At 40.8% G+C, this 16746-nt stretch overlaps 1 non-coding gene across 1 annotated transcript; it reads right to left on the bottom strand.

The window, feature by feature from the left end:
- Nucleotides 1-5436: 5436 nt before the first annotated feature.
- On the bottom strand, nt 5437-5511 carry Trnas-cga. The gene has a single exon. It is a non-coding gene; the product is annotated as a tRNA-Ser (tRNA).
- Nucleotides 5512-16746: the final 11235 nt, after the last annotated feature.

Below are 16746 nucleotides of genomic sequence, written 5' to 3'. Positions count from 1 at the left end.
TTGCGCCATATTAAAAGCCCATAAGATATAATGCTTTGAAAAGAAGTAAAGTAGGCCGATCTTACATAGGTCGCACGTACATGGTTTTTTAAATTCCTCAACAAATACACCTCTCTAGACAGCCTTGCACTAATGTACTTAATATGTTGCTCCCAAGTCAATTTACTATCTATAACAATACCTAAGAACTTAACACTATCCATGAAGTCTGCTACTGGCAGATGTCTTAAACTAAATATAATCTTTTGAGTTTTACTCTCATTAAGCAGGATCCCATTAGCTCGAAACCAGACTGTTGCTTGTGATATTGTGTCATTTGCCACAGTTTGGAGCATATCCATGTCTGAGTGGACATTGGAAAAAGTGGTATCATCTGCATAGAGAATGGAGTGAGTATTTATGTAAGATGGTAGATCGTTTGTTATTAGGATACATAGCAGAGGTGCTAATACTGCGCCTTGTGGCACACTGCACTTAACTTCAGCTAGCTGTGATCTCTGATTACCAATACAAACAATTTGTTTACGGTTGCTGCGGAAAGATTCGCAAATGTTGTCAACTTCACTGTTTGTGATTCTGTAATCAACTAGTTTGTCAGATAATCACACAATTGGGGGTTCATGATGGATTCCAAAACTTAAGATAAAATAGGTGTCAGAGATATTGGCAGTTTTTGTCTCCTTTCTTGTAAATGGGCACTGCCCTGGATAATTTTAATACATCTGGAAATACTCCTTCAATTAGACATCTGTTTGTACATTTAGTAAGAGGATATACCATAAGCCTAATTACCTTTTTTAACATATTGCAAGAAATACCATATATATCTTCATTATCAGAGGGCCTAAAATTATTTACAATAGTTAAAACAACATCTGGTGTGACCTCTGTTAAAAGGAATTTATCTTTCAGGGTGTAGTCTACATTATGATATTTCATGAGATCAGCTACAGTTTCTTGCGGCCTCCCAATTCTTTCCCTAATTTGGTTAACAGATTTTGTACAGTAGTTATTAAATTCATCTTCTGAAATTTCAAGCTCAACTTTCTGCTTGCTTTTGACCACTGAATTTACTATAGTCCATGCTTTTATGCATTTATTTTTTGATGACTCAATGCTGACTAGGTTATGTTGTTGTTTTTTTGGCCTCATTTAAAGCATACTTATATTCCTTTTGTGCTCTTGAGTACCTTTGTTTAGCTATATCAGTTTTCTGAAGTCTGTAAGATTCCCTATACAACAACCACCTCGTTTTCATATTGGCTAGTTGAGCGGTATACCATAGATTCTTATCCCTACTTGTATTACTGTTACTTTTAAGGTTAACTTTACATTTGTATTGAGGGCAGTTGGTCTCCAATATATTTAAGAAAGATTGGAAAAATCTATCGATCAATGTATTGGTAGAGCCCTGGGCATTATTGTTAGACACATGTGATCAGTCATAATTACTGAGTCAGACCATGAAATTAGACAATTTTTCTTACGTAATTGGTCTTGTGATGGCTGTTTTAGGCTCTTTAAACTCCTTATAGTCCATATTAGTCCTATCTGTATCTATTTTTACCCAAAATGAGTCATAGAGAAATCGATGGCAGCTACATCAGAAGACTAACACTCTCTATTGATATTTGTAAGTATGTTGTCGTGACAAGCGGACCGCCTTGTGAGTTTGCAGTTCATAAAAATGAAGATGAATTTGTCGTAACAGGTTTTTAAATTCATTTACGGTGTGCATGTTTTGTTTACATCAAATCACTCGACTATATTTCTTCCAGGGGGAGTGTCACAGCAGTCGTGAAGAATTGAACTGGCAGAATCTTGAAGACAGGCGTAAACTATCGGGAGAAAGCCTACTAACGAAGTTTCAAGTATCCACTTAAAAGGTGGCACTGTCATTATATTTGAACCCCCAACACATCGCTCCCATATCGGTCGTGAGTCAAAACTGGACTAATTCTGTCACGCACACACGCATTCAAACAGTAGTTCTTACCGCGCTCCATACGCGAATGGAATGGGAAAAGGCCCTAATAACTCGTACAGCGAGACGTACCCTCTGCTACGCACTTCACAGTGATTCGCAGCGTATAGATGTAGACGTGACTGCAGAGCTGCAGCCTTTTGTGTCGCAGCTGGACCTTTCCGCTTGCACGTCGCGTGCCAGAGTGTCACGTGGTGACGGTACAGCAGATGCTCGCCGTGGGAGCGCACACTGCGGCAGCGCAGCACACGTGGCCAGCTCCCACGTGTGGCCAGCGGCGGCGCCCTTTCAGAGTTAACGCCCCTCCCCCGCCCTAACTCCCCTCCCACGCACCAGCCCACTGCCGCTAATGTCGGTTCCTTCCTTTTCACGGACCCCCTCTGCTGCGGCCTAGAATGGCGCTGTGGCCAAAGTGAATATTCGGCCTCTAGAATCTTCTACCATTCATGTCGGCCACTCCACAGCCTGCCGGGAGAAAAGACTTTTCCCCCGCCATTGGATAAGAGGTGTTGGCTCATAACTCAGACGTAGGAACTATGTATAAAATAAAAAAAGAATCTTTTTAACATAAGATCTCTACGGTTTTAAAATACACTGACGGAAAAAAGTCGCAACACAATAAAAAATTACACTAATGAGATTTCTGGAATTCGTTTATTTACGTAATGTATTTAAGGGGAGATGGAAGGCAAGTGGGCTTCAAAAATTTGATGTTTCGACTTCAGCATATTTGAAATTCCTGGTCTTTCCTGCGTGAAACACTTTTTGTTTTACACAAATACGACAACTTTTTCGTGAGATATGGTGGTTTTCCTGACGCACAGTCTTTGCCCGAATGATCCTGACACTTTCTGCAAGCACAGGAGACGTGCCAGATACGACCACAAACATTCCTTATCTGCATCAGTAATGAATGAAATTAAACCCTTATTTAGAGAGCTTTCGAAAGATACCTTGTTGAAGAAATGTCTTCATGGGAAAACGCAAAATTTAAGTGAATGTGAATTCTGTCATTTGGAAATGGTAACCGAAAACTGTATTTGTTCAGCTTACAACCCTCAAACTTGGTGTTTATGGCGCTATTTTATGCTTCAGCGATGGTGTAATTAGAAAACTGGATGTTTTGGAAATGTTGGGCTTGAAATCTAGTAGAAATACTGCAAAATACTTGGTGTCAATAGATAAAGAACCCTCACTCCAGATATTCCTAATTTAAAATGCACAAAAGAAGCCAGACGGAAAAGAAGAAGGACCAATAGAAGAAAAGGAGAGTAGTATGATTCAGATGATGCGCAGTATGGTGCAGGAAAATATTAGTGGTAAGTAATTCTCATCAATAACTATACTAGGATTGAAATATTAAACTTTAAATGGATTTTTCTGAAAACTACATTTTTTTACTTTCAGGTACCATTATTTGGTAAACTAATGGGGTTAGAAAGATGAAATTTAGTCAATTTGTACTGCACATGGTAATAAGTTATTACAAGTAAATTGAGAACCACCAAACAACCTGAAACTGTTTTATATTAATTAATGTACAAATGAAGTTAAATGTTACTAGTGAAAGAGTGTAAAAAAAATTTTCATCAAAACCATAAGAAGTATTATGTTTATTTTACTTGTTAATTGAGGCATATATGTTATATGTATGCAGTAAAAGATTCATTGTTTTATCACTTGTAGTTGTTTTGAAAAGTGTACCTATTCAAAGGGTAAAAAAGCATTGGCAGAATAGGGATAAAAATTGCTTTCCGTCTCCCCTTAAGAGACTGTGTTGGCGGTTTGTGGTATCGAGTTCCATGCCTGTAGCACTTGTCGGGCAATACAGAGACGGTTAATGATGGTTGTGGACGACACTGGATTTGTCGTCTGATGCTGTCCCATATGTCTCGAATGGAGACAGATGAGTTGATCGAGCAGGCCAAGGTATGTAGAGCGCGTTGGATTACAACAGCGGTATGTGTATGAGAGTTTTCTTCTGTTTCTTTTTTTTTTTTTTTTTTTCAGTCACCAGTCTCCTGACTGGTCTGATGTGGCCCTTCACGAATCTTTCTCCTGCGACAGCCTCTTTATCTCAGAGTAGCACTTGCAACCTACGCCCTCAATTATTTCCTGGATATATTCCAATCTCTGCCTTTCTCTACAGTTTTTGCCCTCTGCAGCTCCCTCTAGTATCATGGAAGTCATTCCTCGATGTTACAACAGATGTGCTATCATACTGCCCTTCTCCCTGTCAGTGTTTTCCTGTTCGAATACACTCCTCGGACTATTGTTCATGAATGACAACACAACCGGTCAGATCACCATTTTCACGTACAAATTTGCTGTTAAGGTGCGTGGGAAACCACGAGAGTCATCCTGCAGTCGTAAGATACCGCACCCCAGACCCTGACCCCAGGTGTAGGTCGAGTGTGTGTAGCACGCAGACAGGTTGGGTGGAGGCCCTCAACTGTCCTCTTTCTAACCGGTACACACCCATCACCGGTACGGCGGCAGAACTAGCTTTCTTCAGAAAACAGGAGTCCATCCTGTGTCCAGTGAACTCTCACTTGTCACCACTGAAGTCGCAAATAACGGCTGTTTGTGGTCACTGGAATGTACTCTGCAGAGCGTCTGACTCGGAGCTGTCCTTCAAGTAACCGATTTGCAACGGTCCGTTGTGTCACTGTGGTGCCAACTGTCAGCCATATTACTTCTGCAGAGGCGGTACGATGCGCCAGAGCCATACTCCGAACACCATGTTCTTTCCTCTCTATAGTGCCGCGTGGCCGTCCGCAGCCTGGTCTGCTTGCGAAATACATTCTCGTGTCCGCCACTGCCAGTAATCATGTACGTTGGCCAAGTCTTTCTGCGGTATCGCAGTAGGCACGTCCAGTATCGCAGTTTCTTGTACCATTATTACACAACCTTTTTCAAAGTCAGTGAAGCGCTGATAATGGTGCGTTCGTCGCCTTAAGGGAAGCCGGAGGTGGCCAAATCCAAAAAAATTACGATTTTTTTTTTTTTGCTACCGAAAATTAATTGGAACATTCCTCTTAAAGGGGCTCCGGAACCCCCTATACTTGCAATGTTAAAATAACGCTTATAAATTACATCTTTCCTCACAAAGTATTTGAGGTAGGAAGTTGAACTTTTTACAGATTTTTTATTGGAATATGGGCTACAACTTAACACAGAGATTTTACAGAATTTTAGTTCAGTTATTAAAGATGATTTTTTTTCAATTGTAATGAAAATTCACAACATTTTTTTTGCAATTTTTTATTTATATATTGAAAAATATACAGTTTTTTGGAAAAAGGCTGTGTTAAATTATGCAGAAGGTACTGTGTAACATTTACTGAAAGTTTGAAACAAATTATTTAGTACGAGAAAATAAAAGTATTGGGAATCGAGCGACAAAGATTGGATTAACTTTTTAGTGAAACTTCCTGGCAGATTAAAACTGTGTGCCCGACCGAGATTCGAACTCGGGACCTTTGCCTTTCGCGGGCAATTGCTCTACCAACTGAGCTACCGAAGCACGACTCACGCCCGGTACTCACAGCTTTACTTCTGCCAGTACCTCGTCTCCTACCTTCCAAACTTTAGAGAAGCTCTCCTGCGAACTTTTTAGTGCATTCCAGGTCCATAGGATGGATTATCTTCATCCTCTGCAAACTCCTCCTCCAGCTTCCTCTTGTTCCTCCTCCTGTTTACTCTTGCTTGTATTTCTAGACTCTTTACAGCCCTGTCTGCAGCCCGAAGGCGTTCCTTGTCTAAAGCACGCATCGCTCGTTGTTGTGTTCGTAGATTTTGCTACCATTTTCTTCAGTTGCAGTTACTGCAACACTGTTCCAAAAGGTGGTCATGTATGAACACTTACCACATTTCAGTTGTGTTTCACTAGCAAGTCCTACGTGCTTTATTATGGAGAGTTCCAGACCAACTTCACTACAATGAATACATCTTACGCAGTTTGAAAAAATTCCTTTGAGAACCGACATATCAAATAATTCATTCACATCCGATTCGCCCATAAAACATTCATAGTTTTCACTCATTGAACCAAGCTTCTTCTGTGAAGTATTTTCTTTCCCACTTTGACTGCTATGGGCAGGTGTACTTGAGAGGTTAGGTTCACTCACTTGGTTATCGTCTTTATTGTTCACAGTAATAACACATACCTTTGGCTTTCCAACATTTCTCCTTTTCTTAAAAGCCTTCAGAGGATTTCTAATAACTTTACTCATTATTATACTTCAGCAAAACAGAGACTCAAGAAACAGAATTAATTACGAATATTTTCGAGATAACGACAGAGTAAATAAACATGAAACAATCGACAATCACACCAGCGATACATATTGAACCATCACAGGTTAGCCACAACACATACTTTATCTCACATCACTAAAATGTACCTGATGAACACGGACGTTAATAATAACACCATTTGACAGCAGTTTAACAGCACCACAGTGGGTCACGCCCATGCAGAACACATTTCAAAAAAAATTAAAAATAGTTGTATTCGAAATTGAATAAATTATATATCTATTAAAAGGTAATAGTCTGCAGATTCAGAAAACGCGAAATAGTAAAAATTGAACTTTTCATGAATTTGAGCCTTTCCGGAGCCCCTTAATGTAAACTTTGAATTATTGTTCTACTCGCCCTAGAAGTAGAGTTATTACCATTTTCCCCCACGCCTGCAGAGGAAATTGGCGGCCGCTGAATGCATCTAACACCCTTTCGTGACTTCCTGGCGAACTGCTTGGGATTTTCTCGGCCTGTTACGCATACAGCGCCTTATGTTACGCATACAGCAAGAGTGCATGGGTTGGCTACTTTTTTTTCTGTGACAAATATTATCCGTATTTCCTTACAGCTTACTCCTATTTTCCTCAGAATTTCGAACATCTTGCTCCAGTTAATATTGTCGTACACTTTTGTTCTGGTTACGATGCCACGTTTTAGTAACCGTTTATATAAGAAGAGGAAGAACGTAGGGAAAAGAAAATTAACACTAATACCAAGTTGCGATACTACAATGAATAAGAGCGCGGAACATCGTCTCTTTGCTGTTTACCGTTTCGAATTAGTTCAGTGTTGCGCATGTTGTTGGTAGTATTATACTTCTTGTGTAAAGCGGGTAATACGCAGTATGTACAAGAATCAGGAGGGAACAATAAAACCAATTTTTCATGGCTTAGCACAGCCAGAATTGTTACACAAATGTCTACACGTAAAGACGCAGAATCCTAATGAGAGCGTAAACAATTTGATTTGAAAAGTGATTCCTAAAAGGGTGTTTGTAAGCATAAAAACACTGCACTTTGGCATTTATGATGCAATAGCAACCTACAACCAAGGGAACAGTGTGAAGTGTGAAGTTCTGAAGGCATTAGGATTTACAGCTGGGTTCAACACTGTACGAGCACTAAGAAATATTGACAGAGAAAGGATAAGAGGAGCAGAAACTAGAGAAAGGCATATGTAGTATGATGGAACAACAGGCTAGAAAAGAAGACAGAAGAGAAAGCTTTTGGAGGATGAAGAAGAACACCCTGATAATCCATCCTGTAGTGCAGGAATGTATTGAGGAACTTTGATAGCCATTTCCAGTAAATTAAAATTTTTCGAATACAAGGAACATTATCTCAAAATCCACTCAAGCTAGAGAGATGAAATTTTTATACAGCACTCCTAGTGGTCAAACTTACATTGTAACACAGCCATTAGGCAATATGTTCGGTTTAATTCATTTCAGTTTAATTATAAAGCAATTACTTGTAAAAAAATTTGGGTCATTAATAAACAAAATAATAGGAAGGAAACTAGAAAAGATACTCCAATATCCCTCTGTCATAACTGCAATACTAAACCACTCTATATGTAAAAAAAATTCAAATTTTTCTTTTTGGTAGTTTATTCATAAATGTTCCGCAAACTTAGTGATGTTAACATGGGCAGCATAGGCACCTCCGGCTACCCCTAAGGCATTCTTGACTGGTATCTACTCTCCACGTCCAATCTCGGCGGTAAGTGACGCTCAGGACCGTTATAGCGTGTATCTGCATTCTCATAGTGGCGGCTGCTAGTGCCACTCTTATGCGACTAACGCGAAATTTGAATAGCCTTCATCATTCAGACATGGAAAAAGGCCTATGAGCTTTCATTTACGTCGCACAGCTCCCTATGGTGTCACGACTACTTCTCCGTCAGTGTGTTATCTTTTCGAGGAAGAAAGGTAGTTTCAAGATAATTGAATTTAAAGTGGTAATGGGAAAATAATTCCATTCGTTGTTTTTGTTGTTGTCATTGTTGTCGTTGTCTTCGGTCGAAAAATTGCTTTGATGCAGTTCTCCGTGCAACTCTAACTTACGCAAGGCTCTGCAACCAATTTCCTTCTGAGATATATTAATTTCATGGTCTCCCTCTACCGTTTTTACCCTACACACTTCCCTATAACTGGCGATCCCTTGATGTCTCAAAATGTGTCCTAATCACCTATCCCTTCGGTTTTTCAAGATGTACCACATATTTTTTGTCTCGCCAATTCCATCCAATACCTCCGCATTAGTTACGCGATCTACTCACCTAGTCTTTGGCATTGTTCTACATTTCAAAAGCAGCTGTTCTCTTCTGGTCTAAACTCTTTACTCTACGAAACTTAATTAAAATATATTGGGGAAATATGGGCACTGTGATCTGTTTTTTTACTATAAAGTTAGGCCCTTATCCCAAATTTGGGAGTTTTTTGTTCTTAAACGGGCTGTTTTCCAGGTGAAAATCATTGCTTAGACATAGTTTCTCCAGAAGAAAACAGTGCCCCACATTGATCTTTCTGAAGAAGTTTCAACCACACTTTTCTTTTCTTGCATTCTAAAGCCTAAAAGACGGATTAAAAATCTATATAGCGTAGTGGTTGCCGACTTCACACCTCGCAGAAACTTATATGCACCATAGAGAACATAACTGTATTAAAACATGATAAGACTCCTGCATAAAGAATACACCGCATCTGGGATTGAAAACTTAACTAATTTGATCACGTAACAAAATCGACCTGACGGCAGTAGACTAATTTTCAGTTAAAAGTTAATTTTTTATTACTATGAGAGGATAAGGTTTTTCAATTTTTCTTTTCATAAGGCTATGAGAGATTTTCAATCGGATCTGCTTGTTTCCACACGTTTACTTCACATTTAAACGCTTACGGTGACTTAAGAGCTTTTGGTTGACACAGAGTCTCTTTCTTCAGCCGACGTACAGCAAATTCTGATGTATCAGAACCTATTACTCTTATTACATTCGCCATTATGGATCGTCCATAGCGCGCTAATGACACATAAAGTGATAATCTAGGAAACGGCGTACTTCAACGCGCATATCGCGATATCTGTCGGTGACTTTGGTGCTTTGACAGTACCAAGTATGGGCGCTAGAGAATCTATTTGTGAGTTTACCGAATAACGAAAAATTTCTTCCATTTCTTCAATTTCTTCAGCAGTATGTCAGCTGCTGTGTTCTTTCCACCTCAAAGTTAGCCTTCTGTGGTTACCCAAAGGTAAATAAAACGTTACGAAGGTGCTGTAGCTTATTTGTAGTGACTGCATCTCATGTTGCAGTAATTATGTACTGCGCTCGAGTCTCGCGAGACCAAAACTTCTTTTCTCTTTCCAAAATGGTAACATCTTTCTCAAACAGTGGTAAAAATGTAGGTAACGCTGAAAGTGTCCCAATTAACCCTCATATTGAAAGCAACACGGTTTGTCACCTTGACAGGTTGTGCTTCTCCCTGCAGCGTATCCACGACTATTTTACTTCAGTTTTGCTAACAAGAAGCGCCTCTCTGGTGTAGGCACTAACGTTCACCTAGTAAGTTAGTATTTGTGATTATTGTATGTCGTTCACTCTATTGTTGTAGACGTAAGACGTTCGTTTTCGTTTTGGTTCTTGTGTCCCGTAAATTATCAATGCTACATGTAACTGAAATGAATCTCGCTTTGCGTTCGTTGTATGTGAAGTGAGATTATTAAGAAGTGGCATAATACTGATTCTCTTATTCCAGTGTTGGCTGCTTTTAATGGCATCATCTACCTTCAATCAAAAATCGTTATTGGTCAAATACAGGAACGAATGTTATCAATAAAACTGAAAAATTATATGAATAGGGAATTCTACCACAAACCGATAGCAGTTGCCGACGCTCGCGTTAAGGACTTGTTTCGTTTCCTTTCTACGTTCGCGTGACAATCAGAAAATAGTTGCAGCAACGTAACAGACATGTAAGTTCCAATTTTAGTGCATGCGGGCTACAACGTATAACAATACATATATTTGACTGAGGGAAATGTAAGAATAGTGGTCAGTTTTCACATGCACGTTATTAATATGCTTATGGCCGTATTTTCACAGATGCTTTATTCCATTTTCGAGATCAGCAACTGCGGAAAAAAGCAAAGTGTTGTCATCAGATAATACCATATTTCAGGCTAATGCAAACTGACGGAGCACGGCGTGCAAGACACACACACACACACACACACACACACACACACACACACAAAGGAAGTTGACAAATTGAGCCGTGAAATAAAGACTACAGTAACAGCAAAAACTTTGGTATAATTTTCAATTTATATATGTTGTGAGCATAAAAAAATGTAGGCAGGAGTGTTAGAATGTGAAAATGCTTCCAGAATGAGATTTTCACTCTGCAGCGGAGTGTGCGCTGATATGAAACTTCCTGGCAGATTAAAACTGTGTGCCCGACCGAGACTCGAACTCGGGACCTTTGCCTTTCGCGGGCAAGTGCTCTGTTTTAATCTGCCAGGAAGTTTCATATCAGCGCACACTCCGCTGCAGAGTGAAAATCTCATTCTGGAAACATCCCCCAGGCTGTGGCTAAGCCATGTCTCCGCAGTATCCTTTCTTTCAGGAGTGCTAGTTCTGCATGTTTCGCAGGAGAACTTCTGTAAAGTTTGGAAGGTAGGAGACGAGGTACTGGCAGAAGTAAAGCTGTGAGTACCGGGCGTTAGTCGTGCTTCGGTAGCTCAGTTGGAGAGCACTTGCCCGCGAAAGGCAAAGGTCCCGAGTTCGAGTCTCGGTCGGGCACACAGTTTTAATCTGCCAGGAAGTTTCAATGTGAAAATGGTTTCATATTCGAATAGTTACCAAGCTTTGTGGAAGATCACAAGAACATCGAAGTAAATAATTCTGAGAGGAAGCCAGGATCTGCGTTAGAGCTGTAACTTGAACAATGGTAGCTATGGGGCAGCCAGTGTAAGCAAAGAAGTAACCCCATCGAGAATGTACGTTTACAGCCAGCCTTGTAAGCTGTGTACCAAGTATTACTGGCATGAAGCAAGACTCATAAGAATATCCTTGTACTATGAACCAAATATTTACAGATCTGGACTAAAGGTTTTCATGTGTGATACAGAAGCTTTAAGTATGGCCAAAACCTTACAAATATGAACAAGAAGATTACAGATCATGCAAGGCACATTGATAAAAAACGTTTTCTGTAACAGACAAACTTAATAAAACCGTTAATTCTTGATGTGATAAGTATGGCCAAAACCTTACAAATATGAACAAGAAGATTACAGATCATGCCAGGCACATTGATAAAAAACATTTTCAGTAACAGACAAACTTAATAAAACCGTTAATTCTTGATGTGATAAGCTAACGCCTGATATAGACGAGACGGAAAAATATTGTAACAAGAGGAATCAGTTAACGGCCCACAGTGGCACAATTCTGGCGGGGGATATATAGCGCTCTCCACTTTTAAACGATCACTTATTCGAAGTTAGAGGGATTTAAAGGAACAGATAACGTGATTTAAAGGGATACACTTCCAGGGCTAGGTAATAGATATCTAATGTCAGTTCTGAACAAGATAACTGTCTTATCCAAAGATCACAGGTAAATACTTCTGGTGTCGGTTGCACAATGGCATTTTTAATAAAAGATCAATCCCTCATTCCCCTCCTTCTTCCCGCCCCTCCCCCCAGGGACTCATGGGCAGTTGTACTAGGTCACCCAGAGGAACCTCAGTCCCATCCATGTACATTAGTTAATTGGATTAGTGACATTCAACGTCATGACATATTGTAGCTCGATTGGTCAGAAATCTTTTCCAGCCCTCAACCAAAGAGGGAACATTGAAACGGCGCGGAACCCCAACCCCCGTCGCTTATCGACAAATAAGATTCAAGCACACAATCGCCTCTTCATCCTTTATAACTAGTTGAATTGCACAGGCCTCTTCATTCAAGTACAACTCAATGAGAGGTTGTTGTTGTTGTTGTGGTCGTCAGTCCTGAGACTAGTTTGATGCAGCTCTCCATGCTACTCTATCCTGTGCAAGCTTCTTCACCTCTCAGTACCTATTGCAACCTACATACTTCTGAATCTGCTTGATGTATTCACCTCTTGGTCTCCCTCTACGATTTTACCATCCACCCTGCCCTCCAATACTAAATTGGTGATCCCTTGATGCCTCAGAACATGTCCTACCAACCGATCCCTTCTTCTAGTCAAGTTTTGCCACAAACTTCTCTTCTCCCCAATCCTGTTCAACACCTCCTCGTTAGTTATGTGATCTACCCATGTAATCTTCAGCATTCTTCTGTAGCACCATGTTACGAAAGCTTCTATTCTCTTCTTGTCTAAACTATTTATCGTCCATGTTTCACTTCCATACATTGCTACACTCCATACAAATACTTCCAGAAACGACTTCCTGACACTTAAATCTATACTCCATGTTAACAAATTTCTCTTCTTCAGAAACGCTTTCCTTCCCATTGCCAGTCTACATTTTATATCCTGTCTACTTCGACCATCATCAGTTATTTTGCTCCCCAAATATCAAAACTCCTTGACTACTTGAAGTGTCTCATTTCCTAATCTAGTACCCTCAGCATCACCCGACTTAATTCGACTTCATTCCATTATCCTCGTTTTGCTTTTGTTGATGTTCATCTTATATCCTCCTTTCAAGACACTATCCATCCGCTCAACTGCTCTTCCAAGTCCTTTGCAGTCTCTGACAGAATTACAATGTCGTCGGCGAAACTCAATGTTTTTATTTCTTCTCCATGGATCATGGAGAAGAAACAGAAGGATCATGGACAAGGATCCACGCAGCGTGCGCACACGACTCGACTGCCAAGAGAAAACCGTACAGCCGAAATACAGGACGAAGGGTGGTCTCGGCTATCAGCCGACAACAAACGTATTTGACAAATGGCAAACACACATAAGCAACAGCGGCTTGACCGTGGTACTGACTGGTACAGCAAACCATACATTCATTTGAGCAGAGTAGTATGAGACAATTAAACAGTATTTCAAACTCGGTCAATACACTGCCAAGGTCATAATTATTAATGACAAGTAAGGTGAGCCAGATGCAGTAGAAAATTACGCTCAGGTACAACAAAATGAAAGTGATATAAGATAAGGATCTGACAAGGACAGGGACGCAGATCACCTCTGTTTTTAGTCGCTACCTACAATTAGCCATGTGTAACTAGACCGCTACTCACAAATGGCCTGTATCACAGCCTCTATACAAGTCTACTATAACCCGCATATGAAGTCACAATATACCTTTGTGCGGCCAAGGAATAACACTAGGGAAATCAGTTCCATTGAATGCATTACACAGGTTACAACATGACACCTCCGAAATTATTCTTAGTTAATTTCAAGATGATTAAAAGTAAACACGGGGTTTAAAATCTCATTTTCCAATCCAAGAATTACAATGTCTCGCCCACACTTGTATGAACACACCACACGGCAACTCTATAATAGTTCTGTTATCTTTTATGGCTACAGCCTGTTCAGAAGAAGATCACACAACTTTGCAGACAGCATACTCTCGGGGCCATGAAAGGGTACGAAACGAATCCTCCACCTTTAAACCTCATCCGCATCGCAAAGGCAACGAGAGGATGAATTTTCTCCCATCAGGGAGGCACCGCACCACAACCGTGGCTTTGTTCCAGAACACAGCAACGTTGGAGGCTACCAAACCTCTCAAGCGACGAATCACTAGCCGAGAAACTCCACATACAATACCTCGCCGTTGACTTAACCCAATGCCATTCTGCACACACCACAGCAGGACTCTCTCGCTGAAGGTGCCACCTGTTCATCGGTCACGGAAAACAGCAAAGATCAAGACATGCGGTCGAAGATCGACCGGATCTAGCCGCGACGGCTCATTCTCATTTTAATCATTTTCTTTCAGATTGCATTGATCGTTATTTACACTTCAGTAGTTTATTTCTGATCACTTTTCTATTTACAGTAGTGGTAATCGGGAACTAGCAGCAATAGGTGATGAAAAGCCTCACATACACACATGTATACTAGCAGAAAAACATTGTAGCACCAAACAAGAATTAATGTAGAGTAATTAAATTTCGGAAATAGATCTGTGTAGGTAACATATTTAACATTGCAAGATAACAGGCTAATGTAAGTACAAGATAAGCCATTTGCAAATGTGAAAGGCTGATACATTAATAGCAGATGTAACCGCCAGTGTTGAATGCAAGCATGCAAATATGCGTGCATTGCTTTCTACATCTACATCTACATCCATACTTCGCAAGCCACCTGACGGTGTGTGGCGGAGGGTAACTTGACTACCATTATCTGTTCCCCCTTCTATTCCAGTCTCATATTGCAAGTGGAAAGAAATATTGTCGTTATGCTTCTGCGTGTGCTCAAAGCTATCTGATTTTATCCTCACGGTCTCTTCGCGAGATGTACCTCGGAGGGAGCAATATACTGCTTGAATCCTCGGTGAAGGTATGTTCTCCAAACATCAACAAAAGCCCGTACCGAGCTACTGAGCGTCTCTCTTGCAGAGTCTTCCACTGGAGTGTATCTATCATCTCCGTAACACTTTCGCGATTACTAAATGATCCTGCAACGAAGCGCGCTGCTCTCCGTTGGATCTTCTCTACCTCTTCTATCAACCCTATCTGGTACGGATCCCACAACGGTGACCAGTATTCAAGCAGTGGACGAACAAGTGTACTGCAACCTACTAGTTTTTGGACTGCATTTCCTTAGGATTCTTCCAATGAATCTCAGTCTGGCATTTGCGTTACCGACGATTAATTTTATATGGCCATTCCATTTTAAATCACTCCTAATGCCTACTCCCAGATAATTTATGGAATTAACTGCTTCCATTTGCTGACCAGCTGCACTGTAGCTAAATGATAAAGGATCTTTCTTTCTATGTACTCGCAGCTCATTACACTTTTCTACATTGAGATTGAATTGCCATTCCCTGCACCATGCGTCAGTTCGTTGCAGATCCTCCTGCATTTCAGTACAATTTTCCATTGTTACAACAACTCGATATACTACAGCATCATCCGCAAGGTTGTCCACAAGGTCATTTATATATATTGTGAATTGCAACGGTCCTACGACACTCCCCTGCGGCACACCTGAAATCACTCTTACTTCGGAAGACTTCTCTCCATTGAGAATGACACGTTGCATTCTATTTTCTAGGAACTCTTCAATCCAATCACACAATTGCTCTCATTGTCTATATGCTTCATTAAACGACTGTGGGGATCAGTATCAAACGCTTTGCGGAAGTCAAGAAACACGGAATCTGCCTGGGAAGCCGTGTCTATGGCCCTATGAGTCTCGTGGACGAAAAGCGCGAGCTGAGTTTCACACGATCGTCTTTATCGAAACCCATGCTGATTCCTACAAAGTAGATTTCTAGTCTCTATAAAAGTCATTTCCAAAATTCTACAAGTGATCGATATTAGAGATATGGGTGTACAGTTCTGCACATCTGTTCCACGTCCATTCTTAAAAACGGAGATGTCCTGTGCACTTTTCCAATCTCTTGGAATGCTTCGCTCTTCTAGAGACCTACGGTACACCGCTGCAAAAAGGGGGGCACGTTCGTTAGCGTACTCTGTGTAAAATCGAACAGGTATCCCATCAGGTCCAGCGGCCTTACCTCTTTTGAGCGATTTTAACTGTTTTTCTATCGCTCCGTCATCTATTTCGATATCTACCATTTTATCATCTGTGAGACAATCTAGAGAAGGATCTACAGTACAGTCTTCCTCTGTGAAACAGCTTTTGAGAAAGACATTCAATATTTCGGCCTTTGGTCTGTCATCCTCTGTTTCAGTACCATTTTGGTCACAGAGTGTCTGATCATTTTGTTCTGATCCATGTACCGCTTTGACATAAGACCAAAATTTCTTAGGATTTTCTGCCAAGTCAGTACATAAAACTTTACTTTCGAATTCGTTAAACGCCTCTCGCATAGACCTCCTCACATTAGTGTTTGATGCCCCGTCGACGATTAGGTTATTGGAGCACAAGCTCGGATTATGGGAGTGTGGGGAAAGAAATCGGCCCCGCCCTTTCAAAGGTGTCATCCTGACATTTTCCCTAAGCGATTTGCAGAAATCGTGGGAAACCTAAATGAGGATGGCCCGATGCGGCTCTGAACCGTCACCCTCCCGAATGCTGGTCCAGTGTGCTTACCACTGCGTCACCTAGCTCGCTGTATTATGTTGATGGGTGCCGGATGTCAGTTCGTGAGTTGGAATTCCACGCCTGTTGCACTTGATCGGTCAATACAGGGCCGGTTAATGCTGTTTGCGGCTGACACTGCAGTAGTCCTGCGATAGTGTCTCACGTGTACACGACTGGAGACGGATCTAGTGAGCGAACACGCCAAGGCAACATGTTGG

Source organism: Schistocerca piceifrons, chromosome 6 (assembly GCF_021461385.2).
Source record: "Schistocerca piceifrons isolate TAMUIC-IGC-003096 chromosome 6, iqSchPice1.1, whole genome shotgun sequence".
Lineage (NCBI taxonomy): Eukaryota > Metazoa > Arthropoda > Insecta > Orthoptera > Acrididae > Schistocerca > Schistocerca piceifrons.
The sequence above is the reverse complement of the archived record's forward strand: the minus strand, read 5'-3'. Positions and strand labels throughout refer to the sequence as shown.